The sequence below is a fragment of the Jaculus jaculus genome, chromosome 4 (assembly GCF_020740685.1).
Source record: "Jaculus jaculus isolate mJacJac1 chromosome 4, mJacJac1.mat.Y.cur, whole genome shotgun sequence".
NCBI lineage: Eukaryota > Metazoa > Chordata > Mammalia > Rodentia > Dipodidae > Jaculus > Jaculus jaculus.
The window spans coordinates 33,685,830-33,707,387 of NC_059105.1; the positions used below are offsets into that span (position 1 = coordinate 33,685,830).

Below are 21,558 nucleotides of genomic sequence, written 5' to 3' on the forward strand. Positions count from 1 at the left end.
AATTTTTTTTAAATGGGCTATGGAGGTAAATAGAGCATTCTCAAAGGAAGAAATATGAATGGCATATAAGCATATAAGAAAATGTTCTACATCACTAGTCATCAGGGAAATGCAGATTAAAACTACATTGAGATTCCATCTCACTCCTGTCAGATTGGCCACCATCATGAAAACAAATGATCATAAATGTTGGCGGGGATGTGGAAAAAGAGGAACCCTTCTACACTGCGGGTGGGAATGGCAAGTGGTCCAGCCATTGTGGAAATCAGTGTGGAGGTTCCTAAAACAGCTAAAGATTGATCTACCATATGACCCAGCTATAGCACTCCTAGGCATATATCCGAAGGACTCATCTCATTTCCTTAGAAGTACGTGCTCAACCATGTTTATTGCTGCTCAATTTATAATAGCAGGGAAATGGAACCAGCCTAGATGTCCCTCAACTGATGAGTGGATAATGAAGATGTGGCACATTTATACAATGGAGTTCTACTCAGCGGTAAAGAAAAATGAAGTTATGAAATTTGCAGAAAAATGGATGGACCTGGAAAGGATTATACTAAGTGAGGTAACCCAGGCCCAGAAAGCCAAGCGCCACATGTTCTCTCTCATATGTGGATCCTAGCTACAGATGACTGGGCTTCTGTGTGAGAAGGAAAATACTTAGTAGCAGAGGCCAGTAAGGTAAAAAGGAGACATAAAGGGAAGAGAAAGGAAGGGAGGAGGGTACTTAATAGGTTGATATTGTATGTATGTAAGTACAATGATTGAGTTGGGGAGGTAATATGATGGAGAATGGAATTTGAAAGGGCAAAATGGAGGGGGGAGGGAGGGAACTACCATGGGATATATTTTTTATAATCATGGAAAGTGTTAATAAAAATTTTTTAAAAATCTTTGAATGATTTCATTTAATACAGAATGCATACTAAAATCTCCCCAGGGGTTGGAGAGGCAGCCCAGTGGTAAAGCATTTGCCTAGGATGGCCCTGAGTTTTGCTCTACAGCACCAGAAAAAAAGGTGTTTTTTCCCCCTAAAATGTTCATGATTATTTCAAAGGTAATCAAACAAGGATCATACAGATTATCTCTTCTTTACCCTGCATCCTTGCATCATAGATTCCTTAGAGAATCATTCCACCTTTAGAATGTTTCATATTTTTGACATGAGTGGTTTCTTTTTCATAATGTCACATAACTTGTCCTGCAGCCCATGTAAAATGTTAAGAGACTTGATCAGATTTGGTACAATTTACTTTAGGGCAAAACAGTTCAGATTGCATCACATCAAGAGGTACAGAATGGAGCTGGAGAGATAGCCTCGTGGCTAAGTCACTTGCCTACAGAGTCTAACCACTGGGTTTGATTCCTCAGTACCCACATAAAGCCAGATGCATGAAGCGGCACATGTATCTGGAGTTCATTTGCAGTGCATGCCCATTCTCTCTATCTCTTTGTCTCACTCTCCCTTTCTGTCTCTCTCCCCCTCTCTGCTTGAAAATAAATAAAAGGGCTAGAAGTATGACTTAGTGGTTAAGGCACTTGCTTGAAAAGCCAAAGGACCCAGGTTTGATTCCCCAGGACCCACATAAGCCAGATGCACGGGGGTGGTACATGTGTCTGAAGTTCTTTTGCAGCGGCTAGAGGCCCTGGCATGCCCATTCTCTCTCTCTCTCTCTCTCTCTCTCTCTCTCTCTCTCTCTCTCTCTTTCTCAAATAAGTAAAAATAAAAAACAAAGCCAGGTGTAGTGGTGCACGCCTTTAATCCCAGCACTTGGGAGGCAGAGGTAGGAGGATCACAGTGAGTTTGAGGCCAGCCTGGGACTACATAGTGAATTCCATGTTAGCCTGGGTTAGAGCAAAATTCTACCTTGAAAAACCAAAAAAAAAAAAAAAAAATCCCCCTCAAATTTCATTTATTTGCCTGGTGGCGGCAGCGCTAGTGATGGTGGTATGTGTGTGTGTGTGCGCACGCGCTAAGCTCTCCTGCGACTGCAAACCAATGCCCGTCTAGTTTTGAGGGTGGTTGGGTACATAAACAAGCACCTTTTAACTGTTGAGCTGTCTTCCCAGTGTTCTCTCAACTTGAATGCAACTGTTTTGGAATCCACTCAAAATCACTGCCTAGATCCAGTATGTCCTCAAAAGTTACACAGTGGGGCTGGAGAGATGACTTAGCGGTTAAGGCATTTGCCTATGAAGCTTAAGGACCCAGGTTTGATTCCCCAGAACCCACTTAAGCCACATGCCCATGGTGGCGCATGCATCTGGAGTTTGTCTGCAGAGGATAGAGACCCTGGCATGCCCATTCTCTCTCATCAATAAATAAATAAAAATAAAATATTATTTTAAATTACACACAGTGATTGCTGAGCTTTATTTTTTTTGTGTGCAATTATTAGGTGGATGACTTTATGTGAACAAGGTATTTGACTATCTTATAATACAGTATATGTAGGAAATCCAGGAAAAGGGTATTTGATTCCTTCCTAATTTCCAGGGTAATGAGAATAAGTGAATAATGATGTCCTAACAACCTCCACATAGCGATCAATGAGATTTCCTTAAATATCGTTATGAACTCATATACTTTTCATATGCTTGACGGTGACATTCTCATTTCTCTTGATTCTCCCCAAAATGCCTCTTTGTAGACCAGAGTGATACCTTTTCAGGATTCCCTCAATCCCTTGTGGTGTTGTTTTCTAGGACAGCTCTTCATATCTGTAGCCCTTGCTGGCCAGAAACTCACTTTGTAGCCCGGCCTGGCCTGGTATTTGCAGTAATCCTCCTGCCTCAGCCTCTTCAGGGATTGTAGTTGTAAACTGCCATGTTTAGCTAGATCTGGCATTGATACACCACCACTGGCTTTCTGTCACTTCTCAGCAACTTTCACAACAAAAATAAAGGTACATCTTGAAGAAAGGAAAAATAATTTTGAGTTCATTTTTGTATCTCCAGTTCAAATTTAAGATTACAATGTGTTGGCTTAACTTCTTGATTTTTATACATCACCACTCCGCTCTTACACTGAATATAATATATTCATTCTGATTTATATTAATATGAACTTAAATTTCATTTTGATTTTCAATAGAGAAATAATAGTTACAAAATAACAATATATCAATATTCCTGCTAACAATAACTACTGACTACAGTTTTAAATTTCTGTACAATTCGTTTGTCCCATAGGATATATGCTGTATTTTAAAGTCATTTGAAGTAATTTTTTTCTTTATATCTATTTGCTACCAACTTGATTCATCGGTTCATCAGTTTCAATTTGTTTTCACTTTTGAAGGGTTGCCCTCTTCATTTGGTTCAATCCTGTTCTTTTAGTGATGGAAAATAAGTATGGTTACAAAAACAAAAATTATATGTCAAAGTACATTTAGAAAAGTCTGTCTCTCATTCCTTTTTTGTTTTTTTAATGTGAATGTTCTTTTTGTTATTTGTTTGTGTGAGAGAAAGGGACAAAGAGAGCAGGCCATACGCACACCAGCGCCTCTTGCCACAACAAATGTCGGCCCTGTCCTTTCGACCTTGTATCCCAGTCTCATGTAGCCTAGGCTGGCCTTGAGGTCCCTATATATATAGCCAAAGATGAACTATATATAATACTCCCACACTCATCCCAGGTTAATTTATTTTTCTTTAAATATATATACATACACACATAGTCTATCTTTATTTATTCGCCCCCCCCCCTTTATGAGATCAGCCTCCATTTTGCCACCCAGATTGACTACGAACTCATGGCAACCCTCCTTCCTCAACCTCCCAGCTACTGGAATCTCTCAAGCTGGGAAATCCTCAGTGATTCCTTTTTTTCTTTCTCTCTTTCTTAATCTTTCTCTCTCTCTCTCTCTATCTATCTCACTCCGTCTCTCTTTCTCTCTCTCTTTGTGTGTGTGTGTATGTGTGTGTGTGTGTGTGTATGCACGCATGTGTGTGTGTGATTTTTTTGAGGTAGGATCTCATTCTAACACAGGCTGACCTGGAATTCACTATGTTGTCACAGAGCAGCCTGAAACTCATGGGGGTCCACCTATCTCTGTCTCCCAAGTGCTGGGATTTAAGGCCCAGAAGGGGTTTTTTTCTTAGTGTTGAAGATCAAACCCAAAGTTTCATGTCTGCTAGGTTAGTCTTCTACCAACCTAACATCTCCATTCTGTACGCATTCTAGCTTACTCAAAAACTACTGCAATAAAACCGAGCTCTCCCCACATTTTCTAAAACATATCGCCATGACCACTGTTTATCAGTACATAGAGACATTCTTTATTCCTTTCTTACCTGCAAAAGACTACATTGTGTTCCTATACCAGTCTCCTTGATTTAGATGTCTCTCAGATACAGCATAGAACTAAATTATTTTTTAAAGATATTTTATTTATTTATTTACTTACTTACTTACTTGAGGGGGGGAGAGAAGGCAGATAGAGAAAGAGAACAGGCACATCAGGGCCTCCAGCCATTGCAAATGAGCTACAGACACATGCACCACCATGTGCATCTGGCTTATGTGCATACTGGGGAATCAAACCTGGGTCTTTAGGCTTCACAGGCAAGCACCTTAACTGCTAAACCATCTCTCCAGCCAAAATTACCTTGTTTTTATTGTCACAAAAAGTTATATTTTGGGCTGGAGATATGGCTTAGCAGTTAAGCGCTTGCCTGTGAAGTCTAAGGACCCCGGTTCGAGGCTCGGTTCCCCAGGTCCCACATTAGCCAGATGCACAAGGGGGCGCATGTGTCTGGAGTTCGTTGGCAGTGGCTGGAAGCCCTGGCGCGCCCACTCTCTCTCTCTCCCTCTATCTGTTTCTCTCTGTGTCTGTCGCTCTCAAATAATAAATAAATAAAAACTGGACAAAAAAATATTTAAAAAAAAAAAAAAGTTATATTTTGTTGCCAGGTGTGCTGGCTCGTACCTTTAGTCCCAGCACTCAGGAGACTAAGTTAGAATGATAGCTGGGAGTCTGAGGCCACCAGAACTACCGATGGCGTTCCAGGTTCACCTGGGCTAGAATGAGACCCTACCTTGAAAAATCCACATGCAAAATAATTGTATGCTTTCACACTGAAGCTAGAACACAATGCGACTTACTCATGACATATCTATGAATGGCTGTCATGGAAGATGTTTCCTTCCATTTAAATTAGATCACAGGGGCTGGAGAGATGGGTTAGCAGTTAAGACACTTGCTGACCCAGGTAAAGCCACCCAGTACCCATGTAAAGCCAGATGCACAGGTGGCACAATTCATTTGCACTGGCTAGAGGCCCTGGAATGCCCATTTTCTCTCTCTGCCAAATAAATAAATAAATAAGTCTCAGGTTGGATAAGTAGGGCAGAATTACACAAAGCCATATTCTTCCCTTTTGTGTAATTTATATATCGTGTAGGATATGGTGGCGATGCAATGGCACAGAGTGGCACTACCCCTCTCAGGGCACTGCCAGGAATTCTCAGAGACGTGTCTGCAAAGTCAACACAGAATAAAATGAGACAAGCATATATTGCTCGGGAACTTCCTTTTCCATTTTAGTGCTCTTTAACTGAAAAAAAGTATGATAAAACAGAAGCATTAACAAGAAAAACCTCTTTCAGGGGCTGGAGTGATTGCTCAGTGGTTAAGGCACTTCCTTGCAAAGCCTAAGGACTCGGGTTCAATTCCCCAGTACCCATGTAAGCCAGATGCACAAGGTGGTGCATGTGTCTGGGGTCCATTTGCAGTGGCTAGAGGCCCTGGTGCACCTGTTCTCTCTCTCTCTCTCTAGTAAATAAATTAAATTTAAAAATAGACGGGCGTGGTGGCACACACCTTTAATCCCAGCACTCAGGAGGCAGAGGTAGGAGAATCACCACAAATTCGAGGCCACCCTGAAGCTACATAATGAATTTCAGGTCAGCCGAAGCTAGAATGAGACCCAACCTAGAAAAAAAAAAATTAAAAATTAAGAAATTGGGCTGGAGGGATGGCTTAGCAGTTAAGGTGTTTGCCTGCAAAGCTAAGGCCACATGTTCAACTCTCCAGGTCCCACATAAACCAGATGCACAAAAAGGTGATGCAAGTTTGTGAGGTCGTACACACGCACAAGGTGGTGCACACGTCTGGAGTTCAACTGTGGTGGCTGAGACCCTAGTGCACCAATTCTCTCTTCTCTCTCATTAAAAAATAAATAAACAGGGCTGGAGAGATGGCTTAACAGTTAAGGCATTTGCCTGCAAAGCCAAAGGATCCTGGTTTGATTCTTCAGGACCCACGTAAGCCAGATGTACAAGGTGGCACATGTATCTGGAGTTCATTTGCAGTGGCTTGGAGGCCCTGGCATGCCCATTCTCTCTCTCTCTCTCTCTCTCTCTCTCTCTCTCTCTCTATTTCTTTCTCAAATAAGTAAAAAATATACTTTTTTTTTCAAAAAAATAAAGACGAGTCGGTTGAGCTCACCTCAAAAACTAAAATAAATAAATAAATCCTCTTTCGTATGTGAACAGTGACCCCAGGTTCATCCTGACAGTAATACCCATCTGAGCATTGCCATTATCCACCAGTCACCAGTCATACTGACCAGTACAAGCTGAAGAGAGGGTGCTTCAGAAGACTCCACACACAGCTACTGAGTCCAGCCTTACTCTGTACTGTGAAATGCCGGTGATGGTGCCAGCACGTCAGAATAGAGACTCAGGAAACGGGGAGCCAAAGTCTGTGCACCAAGCACAGGGACACTTTCCTGATTCTCCAGCCAAGCACGAGACGGTGCTCAACTCCGGAAACAGCGTCAGGAGATGGCAACTTGATAACTAGCACTCTCTTTAAATCGAAGGCTGCTCCTCTTGAACTTCCAGTCCTATAAAATCCATTGATTTTTCCATTAAGCTTTGGTTTCTCAATTAATTGTGAGCTGAAATTCTCCTGAATAATAAATGAATTCAAACAAGTTTCTATTGATGAACTATAAAATTAACCGTCCCAGCTTTCTACTCCAAGAGGAATACTGTCTCTACCTTGTTTCCCATCAAGGTAGCCCTGTAATATTAGCAACCCGGACCTGGGAAATTGCTACGTGCCAACTCTTGTGCCAGATTTTCATTCTATCCTTACAACAATTCTGTAAGGTGACTTTTGTTGTTGTTTGTTTCCAAAACAAACTGATGTTACCAGATTCTATGAGACTTTGTTGTAATGAAACCTTGCATGATGAAGTGGTCATTATTTTGAAGAAACTTAATGAAATGTGGCTCAGTTAGAAGGATCACGAGTCCAAGGTTACCCTGAGACTACAGGTCAGCCAGAGCTACAGTGAGACCCTACCTCAAAAATCAAAACTCGAAATAAGAGACATAAGTACCTAAGGGCTATATCTCTCAACAGACAAGAAGCTGGGGCGGGGGGGGGGGGCAGTTGCTGGTGTTACACTCCAGTGCGTCAAGAATTTCAGGGTTGAGGCCAGGCATCAGGTTACATGCCTATAAATCTCAGCATTTGGGAGACTGAGCAGGGGAAAGTGAGCTCAAGGCCAGCCTTGGCTATCTAGAGAGATTGTCTCAGCAAGAAAGAATTTCATGGTTAAAGTACCTAGAATTCTAGATTTTTAAAAATAAATTCTCCGTGATGCCATTTGTCCTTCCCTTATAGTTCTATAGACTATAGCCATCTCGTCTACCTTTTTGGGAGAGCTCCGAATCTGAGTCATCTTTCCTTGAAGCCCCAGCCAGGAATTTCTACTTAAATTTTAGCGACTAGAAAATGTGATGGTTTGTCGAAGTACAGTTCTTTTCTTTCTTTCTTTTTTTTTTTTTTTTTTTTTGATTGTTGGGGACATTTTGAGGTAGGGTTTTTCTCTAACCCAGGCTGACCAGGAATTCACTATGTAGTCTCAGGCTGGCCTCAAACTCACAGCAATCCTCCTTCCTCTGTCTCTCCCAGTGCTGGTATTAAAGGAGTGACCACTACGCCCAGCTCTTAGTACATTTCCGTCCAACTAAAACTGTGGGACTTATGGTATGAAATAAGGTGGGAATAAATTTTGAGAAGGCAAGTGTGGTCTGCCACCAGCTAAACAAATGAACAAGAAGCACCTGGGGGCTGGAGAGATGGCTTAGTGGTTAAGGCACTTGCCTGCAAAGCCAAAGGACATAGGTTCGATTCCCCAGAACCCACAAAGGCCAGTCACACATGGGGGCACATGTGTCTGGAATTCGTTTGCAGTGGCTAGAGGCTCTGGCGTACCCAATCTCTCTCTCTCCCCCTCTCTCTCTTACTTGCTCATAAATAAATAAAAATAGAATGCTTAAAAAAAAAAGTTCCAGGTCAGTCTGTGCCAGAGTGAGACCCTACCTCGAAAAACCAAAAATAAATATTAAAAAAAAAGAGAAGAAGCCCCTGGGACCATTCATAGCAAATCATACCACCATGAACACTGAGCAGCCCTTCACCACCAAACCCTACCATCACCTTGATGTAGATAAGGTCATAGTCTCCAGATTAAACCAAAGCCAGGCCAAAAGAAAAGAAAAACCTATAAGTTTAAAAAAAAAAAAGATTAAAATGATTCAGTAGTTGAGTAGAGGGAGAAGCAGGACTAGAATTTAATCCCTCTAAAGCCTGAAGTTCTGCAGTCAGGCTCCGAGGCTTTCCCTCTCTCTCTTAAGCAAAGGACTGTCACGGAGCAGAAAGCCGAGCTTCTGACTGGAAAGGAAAGACCATTCCTGGAAGGTGTGCTGGCGCCTTCTCCCGGGCTGTGCCCTTTCTCACAGTGCCATGCTGCCAAGCAACTGACTCTGCTTTCTTTCCTAAGTACTTTCTTGTGGGACGTTTCCACTTCTGTTCTGGCCAAGGACAACTTCTCTGCGTCTGCCACTTTTGTGTGCACTGGGGTCATAATTAGTGGTGTTTGTCTTTTCAGGTCAATTTCCAAGAGGGATGTGTGCTTTAATTTAAGTTTTGAAATTTGAAATTTTGGCTTGTATTTACTGAATATTTGGGATAAGGGTTGAGGATTTAGCTCAGTAGAGGAGTGCTTGTCAAGTAAGCAGAAGGCCATGTGTTTGATCTCCAGCAGCAGGGGAGAAAAACTGCAGAGACAAAGTGTGTATAAAAGACCGAGAGACAGCCGGGCGTGGTGGTGCACGCCTTTAATCTCAGCACTTGGGAGGCAGAAGTAGGAGGATTGCTGTGAGTTCAAGGCCATCCTGAGACTACATAGTGAATTCCAGGTCAGCCTGGGCTAGAGTGAGAGCCTACCTGGAAAAACCAAAAATAAATAAATGAATAAATAAATAAATAAATAAATAAATAAATAAATAAGAGACGCGGAGGGAGGGGACTAGAGCTGATTATTTGGGAGGGAAACTCTAAAAGCCCAAAGAAAAAATCCCTTATAAAAAATTTCATATTTACTTGACTAATCACTAACAATCTTTCCCTTTTATAAAGTTTTTTGTTTGTTTGTTTTTTGAGGTAGGGTCTCACTACATGTAGCCCAAGCTCACCTGGAATTCTCTAATTCTCTGTCTAGTCTCATGGTGATCCTCCTACCTTTGCCTCCCAAGTGCTGGGACTAAAGGCATGTACCACCATACCCTGCAAAGAGGGTTTTTTTTTTTTTTTTGGTTTTTCGAGGTAGAGTCTCACTCTAGCCCAGGCTGACCTGGAATTCATGATGGAGTCTCAGGGTGGCCTCAAACTCACGGTGATCCTCCTACCTCTGGAGCATATGTGCAAGTTTTATGTATTAGTTTAAAAACTCTTTGCAGCCGGTCGTGGTGGCTCACGCCTTTAATCCCAGCACTTGGGAGGCAGAGGTAGGAGGATCGCCATGAGTTCGAGGCCACCCTGAGACTGCATCATGAATTCCAGGTCAGCCTGGGCTAGAGTGAGACTCTACCTCGAAAAACCAAAAAGAAGCTTTCACACACAAAGCCAGGTGTGGTGTCGCACGCCTTTAATCCCAGCATTTGGGAGCAGAAGTAGGAGGATTGCCATGAGTTTGAGGCCACCCTGAGAATATATTGTGAATTCCAGGTCAGCCTGAGCTAGAGTGAGACCCTGCCTTGAAACCCTCCCCCCCAAAAAAAGAAAACTTGCACATGCATATGGGTACTGGGTGACATTCCAATGCTTGTAGACAATGGACAATGTTGAAACTGAGTTAAGTGTATCCCTCAAACATTTATCACTTCTTTGTTAGTAAAAACTTCCAAAATCCTTCTGGCATTTTGAAAGCTAGTTTATCCTTGCCACCATCTTACAATCATCTTCCTTGGCAACAGCATACCAGATATTCTTATCCACCTAACTGTGCCTTCACAGTAACTGGTCACTCTTTCTCCATGTCCTCCCCTCCCCAGGCTCTAAGACCCACCTTTCTCTCATCTTCTAACAACATCAACTGTCTTAGATTCCATGTGTGACTGGAATGAAGCAGAGCATGTTTTTTCTGTGTCTGGCTTATTACACTTAATGTTATGATCTCCAGTTCATCTGTGTTATGAACAACAAGATTTCATTTCTTCTATGGCTGAATAGTATCTATTGGATACCAGTATCACATTTTCTCTATTCATCATCTGATGGACACATTGGTTATTTCCATTTATTGTCCAGTGAATACTGTTGCACTAAGAATACAGATGTCTCTGAAATACTGATTTCATTTTATTTTGACATATTGTCAGTGGTGGGACTACTGAAACATATGCTAATTCAATTTCTAATTTTCTCAGTTGTGCCTTTTCTTTTTTTTTAAGATTTTTATTTATTTACTTGAGAGTGACAGAGAAAGAGGCAGATAGAGAGTGAGAGAGAGAATGGGCACACCAGGGCTTCCAGCCTCTGCAAACAAACTCCAGACGCACCCCCTTGTGCATCTGGCTAATGTGGGTCCTGGGGAATAGAGCCTCGAACCGGGGTCCTTAGGCTTCACAGGCAAGCGCTTAACCACTACACCATCTCTCCAGCCCTCAGCTGTGTTTTTTCAAGGCAGAGTCTCACTCTAGCCCAAGCAGACCTGGAATGCACACTGCAGTCCCAGGCGGGCTTTGAACTCACGGTAATTGCCGTACTTTAGCCTCCCCAGTGCTGGGTCCAAAGCAGCCACACTAAACTCTAATTTTTAAATTTTATTTTCATTATTTATTTTCAAGGAGAGAGATTGAGAATAGGTATACCAGGCCCTCTAGCCACTACAAATGAACTCCATATGCATGCACCACTTTGTGCATCTGGATTTATGTGGGTAGTGGGGAATTGCACTCTGGTTGTTAGACATTGCAGGCAGGCACTTTAACAACGAAGCCATCTCTCCAGCCCTTAATTTTTTCCTTTTTTGAGGTAGGGTCTCACTCTAGCCAAGGCTGACTTGACACTCACTCTGTAGTCCCAGGATGGCCTCAAACTCACATCAATCTGCCTACCTCTGCCTCCCCCCCCCCCAAGTACTAGGATTAAAGGTGTGCACCACCACGCCTGGCTTAATTAAAAAAAAAAAAAGTAGGGACTGGAGAAATAGCTTAGTGGTTAAGCCATTTGCCTGGGAAACCTAAGTACCCACGTTCAATTCCGCAGTACCCATGTAAGCCAGATGTACAAGGTGACACATATGTCTGGAGTTCATTTGCAGCATCTGGAGGCCCTGGCACGCCCATTCTCTCTCTCCTTGCAAATAAATAAATAAAATATTTTTTGAAATTGTGGGGAGACTATACATTCATTCCTTAGTAGAGTTTCTCTGACTTTGTAGAGTACCTGGAACCACCACGAGGAGGCGTTGTGTTCTCTCCTGAGCATGAAGTCTGCTTTTGGTCAACTGCCATTTGCCATTTCTGCTCTCCATCGGGGGGAGCTAGAGGGAGAGGACGCAGTCTGAGTGGCAAAAAAAAAAAAAAAAAAAAAAAAAAAAGAAGAAGAAGAAGAAGAAGAAGAGGTGAAGAAGAAGAAGAAAAAGAAAATTGAAAAAAAAATGGGTGGGTGCTGGAGATTGCACTTGCCAGCAAAGCCAAAAAGGACCCAGGTTCGATTCCCCAGGACCCACATAAGCCAGATGCACAAGGTAGCTCATGAGTCTGGAGTTCATTTGCAGGCTGAAGGCACTGGTGTGCCCATTCTCTCTCTCTCTCTCTCAAATAAATAAATAAATATCTGAAAAAAAAATTGGGGAGTTGGAAAGACAACTTAGCCAGTAAAGCACTTGACATGTAAAGCCAATGCACATGGTGGCACATGTGTCTGCAGCTCATTTGCAATGGCTAGATGCCCTAGCATGACCAGTCTCTCTCTAATAAATAACAATAACAATTTATTTAAAAAATTTGGGCTGGGCTGGAGAGATGGCTTAGCGGTTAAGTGCTTGCCTGTGAAGCCTAAGGACCCCGGTTCGAGGCTCGGTTCCCCAGGTCCCACGTTAGCCAGATGCACAATGGGGCGCACACGTCTGGAGTTCGTTTGCAGAGGCTGGAAGCCCTGGCGCGCCCATTCTCTCTCTCTCCCTCTATCTGTCTTTCTGTCTGTGTCTGTCGCTCTCAAATAAATAAATAAAAAATTTAAAAAAAATTGGGGCTGGAGAGATGGCTCACAGGTTAAGGTGCTTGCCTTCAAATCCTAACAACCTGGGTTCTATTCCCTAGTACACATGTAAAGCCAGATGCACAGTAGCCCATTGGTATGTTTATTGGAGTTTGTTTGCATGGCTGGAGGCCCTGGCATGCCCATTCTCTCTGTCTGTCTCTTCTCTTCTCTCTCTCTGCTTAAATAAATAAATGAATCTTTAAAAAAATTAATTTGGGGGCTGGAGAGATGGCTTAGCGGTTAAGCGCTTGCCTGTGAAGCCTAAGGACCCCGGTTCGAGGCTCGGTTCCCCAGGTCCCACGTTAGCCAGATGCACAAGGGGGCACACGCATCTGGAGTTCGTTTGCAGAGGCTGGAAGCCCTGGCACGCCCATTCTCTCTCTCTCCCTCTATCTGTCTTTCTCTCTGTGTATGTCGCTCTCAAATAAATAAATAAAAAAAAATTAATTTGGGCTGGAAATATGGCTTAGTGGTTAAGGCGCTTTCCAGCAAAGACAAAGGACCCAAGCTTTATTCTCCAGTACCCATGTAAAGCCAGATACACAAAGTGGCACATACATCTGGAACTGAGAGAGAATGGGCACTTATCTGCAAGCTTAATGACCAGGGTTCAATTCCCAGTATCCACATAAAGCCAGATAAACAGTGGTGTATACATCTGAAGTTCATTTGTAGCAGCTGGAGGCCCTGATGCCCATTCTTTCTGTCTCTCTCTCTCCACCCCTTCTCTCTCTCCCTCTATCCTCTATCTCTCCGTCTCTCTGCTTGCAAATAAATAAATAATTTTTTTGAAAAAGAATATTTTGGACTGGAGACATGGCTCAGTGGGTTAAGGTACTTTTCTGCAACGCCAAAGGGCCCAAGTTAAATTCCCCAGTATCTACATAAAAGTAGATGTACTAGGTGACACATGGATCTGGAGTTCATTTTCAGGGGCTAGAAGCCCTGGTATGTTCTCTCTCTCTCTCTCTCTCTCTCCACCCTTCTCTCAAATAAATAAAATATATTTTTAAAAAATGGGGCTGGGGAGGTGGCTTAGTGATTAAATCACTTGCCTGCAAAGCCAAAGAACCTAGGTTCACTTCCCCAGGACCCATGTAACCAGATGCACAAGGTGGCACATGCGTCTGGAGTTCAATTGTAAGGGCTAGAGGCTCTGGTGTGCCATGTTTTCTCTCTCTCTCTCAAGTAAATAAATAAATAAAAATGAAATACTAAAAAAAACTTTTAAAGAATATTTTTTTTAAAAATATAAGTTAAGCCAGGCATGGTGGCACACGCCTTTAACCCCAGCACTTGGGAGGCAGAGGTAGGAGGAATGCCGAGTACAAGGACAGCCTGACACTACACAGCAAATTCCAAGTCAGCTGAGCTAGAGTGAGGCCTTACCTCGAAAAACCAAAGAACAACAAAAAGTTGTTGGGCTGGAAATATGGCTCAATAGTTGAAATGCTTGTTCTCAAAGCCTGCCAGGCCAGGTTTAATTGCCCAGAACCCACACAAAGCCAGATGTATAGCAGCAAGAGTTCCTGAGGTTCTCTCTTCTCTCTCTCCCTCTTCTCCACAAATAAATAAATAAAAATGTTGTAAGCCAGGCATGGTGGCACACGCCTTTCATCCCAGCACTCGGGAGGCAGAGGTAGGAGAATCATCATGAGTTCAAGGCCACCCTGAGACTACATAGTTCTAGGTCAGCCTGGACCAGTGTGAGACCCTACCTAGAAAAACAAAAACAAAACAAAATATTGTAAGCCAGGCATGGTGGCACATGCCTTTAATCCCAGCACTCAGGAGGCAGAGGTAGGAGGATTGCCGTGAGTTCGAGGACAACCTGGAACTACAGCGTGAGTTCCAGGTCAGCCTGGGCTAGAGTGACACCCTACCTCGAAAATATTAGAAAAAAAAAAATCCAGGCTGGAGACCTGGCTTAGCAGTTAAGACTGTTGCTTGCAAAGCCAAAGGACCCAGGTTCGATTTGCAGGACCCGTGTAAGCCAGATGCACAAGGGGTTCATACATATGGAGTTCATTTGCATTGGATAGTATCCCTGGTGTGCCCATTCTCTCTCTGTTTCACTTCTCTCTATCTCTCTCTGCTTACAACTAAATAAATTAATTTAAAAATTTTAAGTAATCCAAAGGAAAATTTTTTTAAGATTTTTATTTATTTATTTGAGAGTGACAGAGAGAGAAAGAGGCAGATAGAGAGCGAGAGAGAGAATGGGCGCGCCAGGGCCTCCAGCCACTGCAAATGAACTCCAGACGCATGCAGCCCCTTGTGCATCTGGCTAACGTGGGTCCTGGGGAATCAAGCCTTGAACTAGCGTCCTTAGGCTTCACGGGCAAGCGCTTAACCACTACGCCATCTCTCCAAAGCCCCAAAAGAAAAATGTTTTAAAAAATAGATGTGGCTGATTATTGTTGAAACAGGACTGACTGTGTTGCCCAGGTTGGAGTCCAACTCCCAGGCTCAAGTGACCCTCCCACCTCAGCCTCCTTAGCTGCTGCTAGAGGCATCTCCACTGGGCCATTCTTACTAAAGCAAGGTAGTATCTCGTCATGGTTTTGATTTGTATTTCCCTGGTGAATATTACTGCAACTTTCTGATAGCTAGGATGGTGGGGAAAGGAAATAAAATGTCTCGTGTGCTGTTTTTATTACTGTGTAAGTGTTATAAATTTGTGTTCCTTATTGAGGGCTTGTGGACTCCAGCTGAAGCTATAAACCTGCACCCCACTGCTCACCTTCACTAGAGAATGCAAGACAAGTTTTCATCTTTCTATTTCTATATGTTTTATAAGTCAACAGAAATTCCTTCTCACTTTGCTTTCTGGCTCTCAGAAAAACTTAAGTAGAATGTATTAAATAGCTCAACAGCAGGGCAACACCAAATAGCATGCTTGGCATGCCAACATTCTAAAAATGTAGTCTTATTATATTAAATATGTCTCATTACTATAATTATGCAGCTACGAGTGCAGTGGATAACGTATCACATCATTACTTAATTCCAGGAAAAAGCTTTCTAAAGTTGTTTGCTGACTGATAATACTAGATTCTGTTTCCACTTTGCCTAAATTGTAGCCTGTACAAGGATTTTTGTCTTTTACTATAATATTTCTTAAAGTGTGCTTATCTTTTAGGATCCAACTTGATAATATTTTATTTCTGCATAAGATGGAGCAGTAATTGCTTAGAAAGATGGTTTGACAGCCTAGAACTTTTGTGTTCCACCATGGCAATAAAGTTGCCACTATGAAAAATACCTTGAAGAGCATCTGTAGCGTATGATATTATGCACTCATTAAAAGCAGATTTTCCCAAAGCATAACTCCTATCAAAAAGCATATTTTTGAATAATGTGCAATGACATTGAAAAATGCTCACGGTGTAAGTGAAGCAGGTAGGTTATAAAACTCCATGTACAGCTTATTTTCATACACATATTTTAAAAAGATAACAATATACCAAAATGTTAAGGCTGGTTTCTCTAACTGACAGAGTTAAGGAGGCTTAATCCTCATTTTATTAATTTTTTTTTTGTATTTTCTAAATGTTCTGTGGTAACCCTGCAACTTTTTGGGGGGTGGAGGGGCTCAAGGTGGGGTCTCACTCTAGCCCAGGCTGACCTGGAATTCACTATGGAGTCTCAGGGTGGCATCGAACTCGCGGCGATTCTCCTACCTCTACCTCCCGAGTGCTGGGATTAAAGGCGTGCGCCACCACGCCCTGGCAACCATGCAACTTTTTATTTACACTGACTCAGGATGCAGAGGCAGGAGGATAATAACTTCAAGGCCAACCTGATCTACATAGCAAGAATATATAACACAAAAAATAAATAAGGAGGCTCACTGTGGCTCACTGTGGAATCTCAGCACTTGAGATTACTGAAGCAAGAGGATTGCAAGACCAACCTAGGCTACGTAAATAAGCTTTTATATTAGAAACCGGGTCTTGCTACATTTTTAACGACCCAATGCGTCAGCCTCCTGAGTGCTGGGATCGTCGGAGTGCAGAAGTACCTGCTTTCAGCAATGGGAGGTGTGGGGTGGGGGGGTCACCTGCTTTCAGCAGTGGGCGGTGGGGGGGGCGGGTGTACATGGCAGCACATTGGCTGTAGAGCAGAAAAACCTACAAGTAATGAGCATCTCCTTTCAGGCAGTTTCAGTGGAACCATACCAAACAGCTTCAAAGCCTGTGGTTTAGCCAAGTGTGGTGGCACATGGCTTTCATCCCAGCACTCTGGGGTGGGGGCAGAGGTAGGAGGATCACCATGAGTTCGAGGCCACCCTGAGACTACACAGTGAATTCCAGGTCAACCTGGGCTAGAGTGAGACCCTACCTCAAAAAGCAACAACAACAAAAAGCCTGTGGTTATAAAAAAAAAAAAAAGAAAGAAAGAAAGAAAAAAAGGAAGAAGACTGGAGAGATGGCTTAGCAGTTAAGATGCTTGCCAGCAAAGCCAAAGGACTCAGGTTTGATTCCCCAGTACCCACATAAACCCAGATGCACAAGGTGGCATGTGCATTTTTGCAGTAGCTAGATAGACACCCTGGTCGCCATGAGTTCGAGGCCACCCTGAGACTACATAGTGAGTTCCATGTCAGCCTGGGCTAGAGTGAGGCCCTACCTCAAAAAAAAAACAAAAAAATAAAATAAAATAAACAGAGACATCTGGATTAAATAATGTCATGGAACAAATGGACCTAACAGATATCTATAGAACATTCCATCCAAATGCTGCAGAATATACATTTTTTTCTCAACAGCACATGGAACATGCTCTAAAATAGACCATATATTAGGACACAAAGAAAATCTCAACAAATACAGGAAAATTGAAATAATCCCTTGTACTCTGTCTGACCACAGTGGGATTAAACTACAAATCAGCAATGAGAAAAACTACAGAGCATACAGAAATTCATGGAGACAGTACACTATTGAATGATGAATGGGTCATTGAAGAAATCAAAAATGAAATCAATAAATTCATAGAATCAAATGATGATGAGAATACAATATACCAAAACCTCTGGGACACAATGAAGGTAGTCTTAAGAGGAAAATTTATAGCTTTAAGTGCCTATATTATGAAATTGGAGCCAGGCATGGTGGCACACACCTTTAATCCCAGCACTCGGGAGCAGAGGCAGGAGGATCGCCAAGAGTTCAAGGCCACCCTGAGACTTCATAGGGAATTCCAGGTCAGCCTGGTAGCGAGAGACCCTACCTCAAAACAGCAACAACAAAAAAAGAAATTGGAAAGGTCTCAAGTAAACAACTTAATGCTTCACCTTACGGCCTTGGAAAAAGAAGAACAAGGCAAACCGAAAATCAGTAGACAGGAAGAAATAATAAAGATTAGGGCAGAAATTAATGAAATAGAAACAAACAAACAAACAAAACAATCCAAAGAATCAATGAATGGAACAGAGTTGGTTCCTTGAAAGGATAAACAAGATTGATAAACCCTTAACAAATCTGACCAGAAGAGAGAAGAGACAAAAGTTAATAAAATTAGAGATGAAAAAGGCACCATTACAACAGATACCAAAGAAATTCAGAAAATCTTAGGACATACTTTAAGAATATATACGCCTCAGTGAGCATAGTGGTACATGCCTTTAATACAAGCACTTGGGAGACAGAGGTAGGAGGATTGCTGTGAGTTTGAGCCCAGCCTGAGAATACAGAGTAAATTCCAGGTCAGCCTGGGATAGAGTGAGATCCTGTCTCAAAAAACAAAAACAGAACAAAACAAAACAAAACAAAAGAATGTATATACCTCTAAGTTTGAAAATCTAAAAGAAATGGATGACTTCCTTGATTCATATGACCTACCAAAATTAAATCAAGATGAGATAATCTATTTAAATAGACTGAGAACAAGTACAAAGATCCAAGCAGTTACCTCCCAAATAAAATAAGTCCAGGCCCAGATGAACTCACTGGTGAATTTTACCAGGTCATCATAGAAGAATTAACACTGCTGCTTCTCAAACTTTTCCATAAAATAGAAAAGGAAGGAATTCTGCCAAATTCTTCCTAGGAAGCCAGCATCACCCTGATACCAAAACCAGACAAAGACAGAACCAAAAAAGAAAATTACAGACCAAACTCCCTCATGAATATAGATGCAAAAATTCTGAACAAAATATTGGCAAACAGGCCTAAGACATGGCTTAGTGGTTAAGGCGCTTGCCTGCAAAGCCAGAGAACCCAGGTTCAACTACCCAGGACCCATGTAAGCCAGATGCACAAGGGGGTGCACACATCTGAAGTTCGTTTGCAGTGGCTAGAGGCCCTGGCACACCCATTTTCTCTCTTTCTCTACCTGCCTATTTTGGTATCTCTCTCTCTCTGAAATTAATAAATAAAAATAAAATATTTTTTTAGGGGCTGGAGAGATGGCTTAGCAGTTAAGCGCTTGCCTATGAAGCCTAAGAACCCCAGTTCAAGGCTGGATTTCCCAGGACCCACGTTAGCCAGATGCACAAAGGGGCACATGCGTCTGGAGTTCATTTGCAGTGGCTGGAGGCCCTGGCATGCCCATTCTCTCTCTCTGTCTCTCTTTCTCTGTTGCTCTCAAATAAATAAACAAAAAATTTTAAAAAATAAAATAAAATATTTTTAAATATTGGCAAACAGAATACAGGAATATATTGGTAAGATTATTCACACCGACCAAGTAGGCTTTACCTCAGATTGTAGAGATGGTTCAGCATATGCAAATAGATAAATGTAATACACTATGTAAATGAACTGAAAGACAAAATTCACGTGATCATCTCACTAGATGCAGAAAAGGCATTCAACAAAACCCTACATCCTTCATGGTAAAAGTCCTACAAAATCTGGGAATAGAAGGAACATATCTCAACTTAATAAAAGCTATTTATAGCTGGGTGTGATGGTGCACACCTTTAATTCCAGCACTTGGGAGGCAGAGGTAGGTGGATCGCTGTGAGTTAGAGGCCACCCTGAGACTACATAGTAAATTCCAGGTCAGCCTGGGCTAGATAGAGTGAGACCCTACCTCGAAAACAAACAAACAAACAAAAAAAAAAAAAAACACCTATTCATGACAAACATACAGCCAACATAATACTAAATGGAAAAAAACTTGAAGCTTTTCCATTAAATTCATGAACAAGACAAGGGTATCCACTGTCCCTATTTTTATTTAATATAGTACTGTAAGTCTTAGCAATAGCAATAAGTCAAGAGACATTCATAAAAGGGATACAAAATGGAAAGGAAGAGATCAAATTATCATTATTTGCAGATGATATGATTCATTACATAAAGGACCCTAAAGACTCTACTAGCAACTGTTAGAGCTGATAAACACTTTTAGCAAGTTACAAAATAAACACACAGAAATCAGTAGCTTTCCTGTATATTAACAACAAACATGCAGAGGATGAAATCAGGGAATCTCTCTCATTCACAAGTGCCTCAAAAAAATAAATAAATAAAGTACCTTGGAATAAACTTTACCAAGGAAGTGAAGGATCTCTACAATGAGAACTTTAAATCACTCAAGTGAGAAATTGCAGAAGACACTAGGAAATGGAAAGACATCCCATGTTCTTGGATTGGACAAATCAATATTGTGAAAATGTCAATCTTACCAAAAACAATCTACACATTTAGTGCAATCCCCATTAAAATTGCAATGGCATTCTTCACAGAAATAGAAAGACAATCCCAAAATTAATTTGGAAGCACAAAAAACCTCAAATAGCCAAAACAAATTTGAGCAACAAAAATAAGGCTGGTGGTATCACCATACCTGATTTTAAGCTATATTACATATTAACAAAAACAGCATGGTACTGGCACAGAGACAGACACATAGATCAATGGAACAGAATAGAGGACCCAGATGTTAATCCAGGCAGCTATAGCCATCTAATTTTTGACAAAAATGCCAAAATTATTCACTGGAGGAAAGACAGCCTCTTCAACAAGTGATGCTGGGATAACTGGATACCTTTATGTAGAAGAATGAAAATAAATCACTGTCTTTCTCCATGCACAAGGATCAAGTCCAGATGGACGAGGGACCTTAATATCAGACTTGAAACTCTGAAACTGCTAGAGGAAAAAGTAGGAGAAACCCTTCAACATATTGGCATAGGCAGTGACTTTCTGAATATAACCCCAGTTGCTCAGGAAATAAAACCACTAATAAACCACTGGAATCTCATGAAATTACAAAGCCTTTGTACAGCAAAGGACACTGTGAATAGAGCAAAGAGACAACATACAGAATGGGAGAAAATCTTTGCCAGCTATTCATCTGTTCAGAGGATTAATATCCAAAATACAGTAAGAACTCAAAAAAACAAAACAATAAGAAATCACACAACCCAATTAAAAAATGGGCTATGGAACTAAATAGAGAGTTCTCATCAGAAGAAATACAGATGGCATATAAATATCTTATAAAGTGTTCCTCATTCTTAGCCATTAGGGAAATGCAAATTAAACTACTTTGAGATTCCATCTAATGCCTGTCAGAATGGCTACCATCAAGAAAACAAGTAAGAGGGCTGAAGAGATGGCTTTGCGGTTAAGCACTTGCCTGTGAAGCCTAAGGATCCTGGTTCGAGGCTCGATTCCCCAGGACCAACGTTAGCCAGATGCACAAGGGGGCACACATGTCTGGAGTTCATTTGCAGTGGCTAGAGGCCCTGGCATGCTCATTCTCTCTCTCTCTCTCCCTCTTTCTGTCTGTCTTGTGGCTCTCCAATAAATAAATATAAACAACAATAACAAAAAAGAAAGCAAATAGCAATAAGTGTTGGTGAGGATGTGGAAAAAGGGGAACATTTCTGCACTGTTGGTGAGAATGTAATCTGGTACAGCCATTGTGGAAATCAATGTGGAGGTTCTTGAGACAGCTAAAAATAGATTTGCCATATGATCCAATTATAGCACTCGTAGGCATATATATAATGACTATTCTTGCTACC

General features: G+C 41.7%; 1 pseudogene; it reads left to right on the plus strand.

Annotated features, from left to right (window-relative positions):
• Positions 1–11,703: 11,703 nt before the first annotated feature.
• On the plus strand, positions 11,704–11,879 carry LOC123460323 (annotated as a pseudogene).
• Positions 11,880–21,558: the final 9,679 nt, after the last annotated feature.